We start from the raw sequence: 7500 nt of genomic DNA on the forward strand, positions 1-7500 counted from the left end.
AGTTGGCGAAAAGTGTCGAACACTTTTTAGAACTCTTCTTAGCAGTTAAGAGCATTGGGCCAGTAACCGAAAAGGTCGCTGGTTCGAATCCCCGAGCCGACTTGGTGAAAAAATCTGTCTGTGCCCTTGAGCGCAAGGTACATAACCCTAATTGCTCCTGTAAATCGCTCTGGATAAGAGCTTCTGCTAAATGACTAAAATGTCAATGTAATTATGGCGTCTGTGAGCGCACGGGCAGAGCCATTGAGGCCATCTCCGTTTTGAAGTAGTCCATTTTCTTATTTTACTACTTCTATGAGTTGGTAAACAAACAGAAAGGGTGCATACTGCCCCCTGGAGTGTGTTGTTTGAACGGGTATAAAGCCAAGGATGACAATTTACTTCCTCCTGCAGTTATGACATGTTTGCTCATGAGTATAATTCATTGGCTGATCCCTCATGATGACCTGGATGGAATTATTTGATTCTTCCTTAAACCACAAGAAGTCACACCCAGTTGACTACTTAAAAATGGGGAAAGTCCTCAATGTCGCTGCCCACGCTAAAACAGGCTTTTGGGCACTATAGTCCTCTATACAACTCTATAGTTCCAGCATTTATGTCTTGTCTGTACAAGGACCTGCGTCATTCAGAACATGGCATAGAGATGTGTAGGGATCGCAATGTTGTATCTGTGCCATTATGGCGATTGTGACAGCATGGGCTGTGTGTAGGGATCTCCATTTTAAAGTAGTACATTTTCTTCTTCTTTTGATGTTTGAAAAAAGTGTGAAGCTAATATTGGTGACTGCAGTGCTGGAGTCATGAACCAAATCTTGTGTGTCATTCATTTATTGTGGCCACTAGATGGCTAATGGCTTAAAGCCATTTACAAACTAGGCAAATCAATTAGAAGAAGAAGATAATGCTCCGATCATTGGCTGATCACTCCCAACCCATAGGAATACCCACCCCAGTTGACTACATTAAAATGGTCGAAGCCCAGAATGGCAATGTTCATGCAAAAACAGGTTATTTACAAGTTATGATCTCTATACATCTCTATGGAACAGGGAAGCGCATCATTGCCTTATCCGGTGACGTCACAGCCTTATCAGATTGTTGGCCTATCGCAATCATCCCCGCCGGACACAAAGTAGTAGCTAGCTAGCGAGATGGAGACCACGGATGTTCTTTTTAATGAGTGAATTTCACAAGTGGCTAGTTTGCATCTTCTACCTTCATTAAAGCCACTGCAGAGGTTTTGCCAGCAAACTTTGGTTTTGAATCGCAACGTTTTGAGATGTCTGTCTTCAGGCTACGGAAAGAGTTTGGTTTTTCAGGCTTGGCCCGCCTACCCAAATTCGTGATATGTTGGGAGAATCGTCTGTCTAAAGAAGTCCCTCCCCGGATTTTTATTTTTTATTTTTTTATGTCCAAGAGAATCCAACATCCTCCCCAGACATAGTGCTATTGCTTTAGGTCTGAGATTTCTTAGACTATTATCTATCACTAGCTAACAGGAGACTACTATCTATCGCTAGCTAACAGGAGACTACTATCTATGGCTAGCTAACAGGAGACTGCTATCTATCGCTAGCTAACAGGAGACTACTATCTATCGCTAGCTAACAGGTGACTACTATCTATGGCTAGCTAACAGGATACTACTATCTATGGCTAGCTAACAGGAGACTACTATCTATGGCTAGCTAACAGGATACTACTATCTATGGCTAGCTAACAGGAGACTACTATCTATGGCTAGCTAACAGGATACTACTATCTATGGCTAGCTAACAGGAGACTACTATCTATGGCTAGCTAACAGGAGACTACTATATATCGCTAGCTAACAGGTGACTACTATCTATGGCTAGCTAACAGGATACTACTATCTATGGCTAGCTAACAGGTGACTACTATCTATGGCTAGCTAACAGGTGACTACTATCTATGGCTAGCTAACAGGAGACTACTATCTATCGCTAGCTAACAGGAGACTACTATCTATCGCTAGCTAACAGGAGACTACTATCTATCGCTAGCTAACAGGAGACTACTATCTATCGCTAGCTAACAGGAGACTACTATCTATGGCTAGCTAACAGGAGACTGCTATCTATCGCTAGCTAACAGGAGACTACTATCTATGGCTAGCTAACAGGATACTACTATCTATGGCTAGCTAACAGGAGACTACTATCTATGGCTAGCTAACAGGATACTACTATCTATGGCTAGCTAACAGGAGACTACTATCTATGGCTAGCTAACAGGATACTACTATCTATGGCTAGCTAACAGGAGACTACTATCTATGGCTAGCTAACAGGAGACTGCTATCTATCGCTAGCTAACAGGAGACTACTATCTATGGCTAGCTAACAGGATACTACTATCTATGGCTAGCTAACAGGAGACTACTATCTATGGCTAGCTAACAGGAGACTACTATCTATCGCTAGCTAACAGGAGACTACTATCTATCGCTAGCTAACAGGAGACTACTATCTATCGCTAGCTAACAGGATACTACTATCAGGAGACTGCTATCTATCGCTAGCTAACAGGTGACTACTATCTATCGCTAGCTAACAGGAGACTGCTATCTATCGCTAGCTAACAGGTGACTACTATATCACTAGTTAACAGGAGACTACTATCTATCACTAGCTATCTCTCTCCCCTCTCTCGCTGTCTCTCTCTCCCTCTCTTCTCTCCCCCACCCTCTCTCTCTCTCTCTCTGTATCTCTGTCTCTCTTTCTCTCGCTGTCTCTCTCTCTCTCTCCCCTCTCTCCCTCCCCCCCTTTCTCTTTCGCTCTCTCTCTCTCTCCCTCGCTCCCTGTCTCTCTCTCTCTCTACCCTCTATCTTCTCTCTCTCCCCCCATGTGGCCTGAGACACCCTTTCAATTAGTGTATTACCCGGGGCAGTCCCTCTGAACACACCACACACACACTGCACACACACACACACACATACACACACATATACAAACCACATTCAGTGTCTGTGGGAAATCTGAGCTCTAGTACTTTTGATGTAAACAATTCCAGAAAATGTTCCACCGCCAGTTGGGGATGATAATGTCTCTAAAAGCTAGAGGACAGTATGGTGTTAGAGGACAGTATGGTGCTAGAGGACAGTATGGTGTTAGAGGACAGTATGGTGTTAGAGGACAGTATGGTGCTAGAGGACAGTATGGTGCTAGAGGACAGTATGGTGTTAGAGGACAGTATGGTGCTAGAGGACAGTATGGTGTTAGAGGACAGTATGGTGTTAGAGGACAGTATGGTGTTAGAGGACAGTATGGTGCTAGAGGACAGTATGGTGCTAGAGGACAGTATGGTGTTAGAGGACAGTATGGTGTTAGAGGACAGTATGGTGCTAGAGGACAGTATGGTGTTAGAGGACAGTATGGTGCTAGAGGACAGTATGGTGCTAGAGGACAGTATGGTGCTAGTGGACAGTATGGTGTTAGAGGACAGTATGGTGCTAGAGGACAGTATAGTGTTAGAGGACAGTATGGTGTTAGAGGACAGTATGGTGCTAGAGGACAGTATGGTGTTAGAGGACAGTATGGTGTTAGAGGACAGTATGGTGTTAGAGGACAGTATGGTGCTAGAGGACAGTATGGTGCTAGAGGACAGTATGGTGTTAGAGGACAGTATGGTCTCTTAGTGATGATGTAAGTGCTGCTAGACTACATCCTTCCCAGTCTGTCTTTGTAGTGTGTGTGTGAGAGAGAGTGAAAATATTGTAGCATGTATGTGTGTGTGTTTGTGCCAGGGGGCCTCTGGGGACCCCCATCCTACGCCCTGCGGCCCCAGTCCCCTGCCCTGGAGGCTGGGCTGCGTGGCCTTCACCGGCCGTTTGAACAGGGCTCCTCTAAGGTGAATAGCCAGGGGCTGTGTCAGGGGATTGGGCCTCCTTCCTGCAGTACAGCCTCGGGCCGAGAGCGAGGCGGGGTGAGGTGGGCCCCTCAAAGCTCCTCTCGGCCCCTGTGCTCAGCCCCTCTCCCTGCCTGGCCTGGTCTTTGTCTTTGTGCTGCCTGATGGGGTATAAAAGGTGCTGGACACCACACACACACACACACACACACACACACACACACACACACACACACACACACATGGGCAGTGGCTCCAAAGCCTTCCATTATTCATGGTGGCGAAGAGGTGAGGAGCTGAAAGCTGAGGAAGGGAAGGAAGGAGGGAGGGGGCAGGGAGGGAGGGAGGGAAGGAGGGAGGGGGCAGGGAGGGAGGGAGGGAAGGAAGGAGGGAGGGGCAGGGAGGGAGGGAGGGAGAAAGGAAAGGGAGGTCCCTGGCTGGCCTGCCAGAGGGCCACATGACTCGGCTGATTAGCCTGTCCCTGGGCCCTCCCTCCTCCTGACCCAGCGTTTGAGGGGTCTGGGTCTGGCTGTCGGCCTGGGAGGGTACCTCTACCCCCCCCCCACACACACACACACACACCCGCTAGTCTGGCCCTTGGACCTCCAACCTCCCCCTTGGTACCTCTACAAAATGCTATTTGGCCCTAAACAGAGAGTACACAGTGGCAGAATACCTGACCACTGTGACTGACCCAAAATTAAGGAAAGCTTTGACTATGTACAGACTCAGTGAGCATTGCCTTGCTGTTGAGAAAGGCTGCCGTAGGCAGACCTGGCTCTCAAGAGAAGACAGGCTATGTGCACACTGCCCACAAAATGAGGTGGAAACTGAGCTGCACTTCCTAACCTCCTGCCAAATGTATGACCATATTAGAGACACATATTTCCCTCAGATTACGGAGACCCACAAAGAATTTGAAAACAAATCCAATTTTGATAAACTCCCATATCTATTGGGTGAAATACCACAGTGTGCCATCACAGCATCAAGATTTGTGACCTGTTGCCACAAGAAAAGGGCAACCAGTGAAGAACAAACACCATTGTAAATACAACCCATATTTATGTTTATTTATTTTCCCTTTTGTACTTTAACTATTTGCACATCGTTACAACACTGTAAATAGACATAATATGACATTTGAAATGTCTTTATTCTTTTGGAACTTTTCTGAGTGTAATATTTACTGTTCGCTTTTTGATTGTTTATTTCACTTTTGTTTATTATCTATTTCATTTTCTTTGGCAATGTTAACATACGTTTCCCATGGCAATAAAGCCCTTTGAATTGAATCGAATTGAGAGAGAGAGTATTTGGGACAGCGATGTGAGAGGACGGACATCTGAATTCATACTGTATTATTCGTACTGTATTATTCGTACTGTATTATTCGTACTGTACTTTATGTTTTATTTGAAAAGGGAAAGGTATAGACACATTGACACATTGAATGAGCAGTCGTCAGATGTGTGACACCATAGTGTGTATAGCTAGTTTTTCAACAGCCATGGCTGCCTACCTATGGAGGACTAAAAGTGCCACAATTAAATAAATAAATACACCATTAAATAATTACTTAAATGTGTCATTAATTAATTAAAATTAGAATTAAATACATAAATGTGTTATTAAATGTGTCATTAATTAATTCAAATACCGATTCATTTTATGTAAAATACATATATAATTATTTCACTATTTACATTTACATTTCATGATCCTGCATTGCAGTGATTCATGAATTACTTAAAACTGTCAAACTGACCCATCAAAGTCAGTGGGCGGGGCTAACGCGAATCTAGTCTGATCCATTGCTTTGGTCTGAAGTAGAGTAGGCCAACCTGGATAGAGACAATGGAGGATCTCCGTGAACTTTCCAGGGAGTTGGTTAGAGACATTTTAAACTAGTCTTCTCTTGATTTTTAGCCGTTGCAATGAAAGTTCTGTTTAACCGTGTAACTAAACCAACGTAGAGGTGAATAGCGCCACCCAGTGTATTGGAATGTGTTCAGTAGCTCTGCATCAATCCATTATCCGGAATTGATTTGTCTTGGCTTGATGCAGAGGGTAACCAATCAGGCGTTAGGTTCCGCCTACCAACTTTTGATGGGTCAGTTTGACAGTTTTAAGTAATTCAGGAAGCACTCCAACGCAGGACCATGAAATGTAAATGTAAATAGTGAAATTATTATATATGTATTTTACATAAAATGAATCGGTATTTGAATTAATTAATGACACATTTAATAACACATTTATGTATTTAATTCTAATTTTAATTAATTAATGACACATTTAAGTAATTATTTAATGGTGTATTTATTTATTTAATTGTGGCACTTTTAGTCCTCCATACCTACCGACCTGCTCTTCACGTTGTGGAGGTTGTTAGTGTGTCCGTCGGGTTTGGGGTGCACTTGTTCGTTCCACCCAGCCCCGAGCCACAGAGCCAGATTCCCAGCTTACCGTTTTTACTTCCCCTCTCTCCTACTTTTCCTCTAAAGCCAGTTTCATCCTGTTTTTTTTTTCTCATCAACTTCCACTCTCCTCCCAGAACCCAACATTGATTTAGCCTTCTCTTTCGATCAGAGCTCCACAGGAGCCCGAACAGTTGGGATGGAAGAGCTGGCTGCTGCAGCCCGCTCTGTTCTGCTCTGCTCTGTTCTGCTCTGCTCTGCTCTGCTCTAATCTGCTCTGTTCTGCTCTGCTCTGTTCTGCTCTGTTCTGTTCTGCTCTGTTCTGTTCTGTTCTGTTCTGCTCTGTTCTGTTCTGTTCTCTTCTGCTCTGCTCTGTTCTGCTCTGTTCTGTTCTGTTCTGCTCTGCTCTGCTCTGTTCTGCTCTGCTCTGTTCTGCTCTGTTCTGTTCTGCTCTGCTCTGCTCTGCTCTGCTCTGCTCTGTTCTGCTCTGCTCTGCTCTGCTCTGTTCTGTTCTGTTCTCTTCTGCTCTGCTCTGTTCTGCTCTGTTCTGTTCTGTTCTGCTCTGTTCTGCTCTGTTCTGCTCTGTTCTGCTCTGCTCTGCTCTGCTCTGCTCTGCTCTGTTCTGCTCTGTTCTGCTCTGCTCTGCTCTGCTCTGCTCTGCTCTGCTCTGTTCTGCTCTGTTCTGCTCTGCTCTGCTCTGCTCTGCTCTGCTCTGTTCTGCTCTGCTCTGCTCTGCTCTGTTCTGCTCTGCTCTGTTCTGCTCTGCTCTGTTCTGCTCTGTTCTGCTCTGTTCTGCTCTGCTCTGCTCTGTTCTGCTCTGTTCTGCTCTGCTCTGCTCTGTTCTGCTCTGCTCTGTTCTGCTCTGCTCTGCTCTGCTCTGTTCTGCTCTGCTCTGTTCTGCTCTGCTCTGTTCTGCTCTGCTCTGTTCTGCTCTGCTCTGTTCTGCTCTGCTCTGTTCTGCTCTGCTCTGCTCTGTTCTGCTCTGCTCTGTTCTGCTCTGCTCTGTTCTGCTCTGCTCTGCTCTGTTCTGCTCTGCTCTGTTCTGCTCTGCTCTGTTCTGCTCTGCTCTGTTCTGCTCTGTTCTGCTCTGCTCTGCTCTGCTCTGCTCTGTTCTGCTCTGCTCTGTTCTGCTCTGCTCTGTTCTGCTCTGCTCTGCTCTGTTCTGCTCTGCTCTGCTCTGTTCTGCTCTGCTCTGTTCTGCTCTGCTCTG

The 7500-nt window shown here is 45.4% G+C and overlaps 1 protein-coding gene across 1 annotated transcript in view; it reads left to right on the plus strand.

Moving 5' to 3' along the window:
* The window catches only part of LOC121581917 (WD repeat-containing protein 7-like), a 380643-nt gene that overhangs the window by 279000 nt on the left and 94143 nt on the right, over positions 1 to 7500 (plus strand).

The sequence above is a fragment of the Coregonus clupeaformis genome, chromosome 15 (assembly GCF_020615455.1).
Source record: "Coregonus clupeaformis isolate EN_2021a chromosome 15, ASM2061545v1, whole genome shotgun sequence".
Classification (NCBI taxonomy): domain Eukaryota; kingdom Metazoa; phylum Chordata; class Actinopteri; order Salmoniformes; family Salmonidae; genus Coregonus; species Coregonus clupeaformis.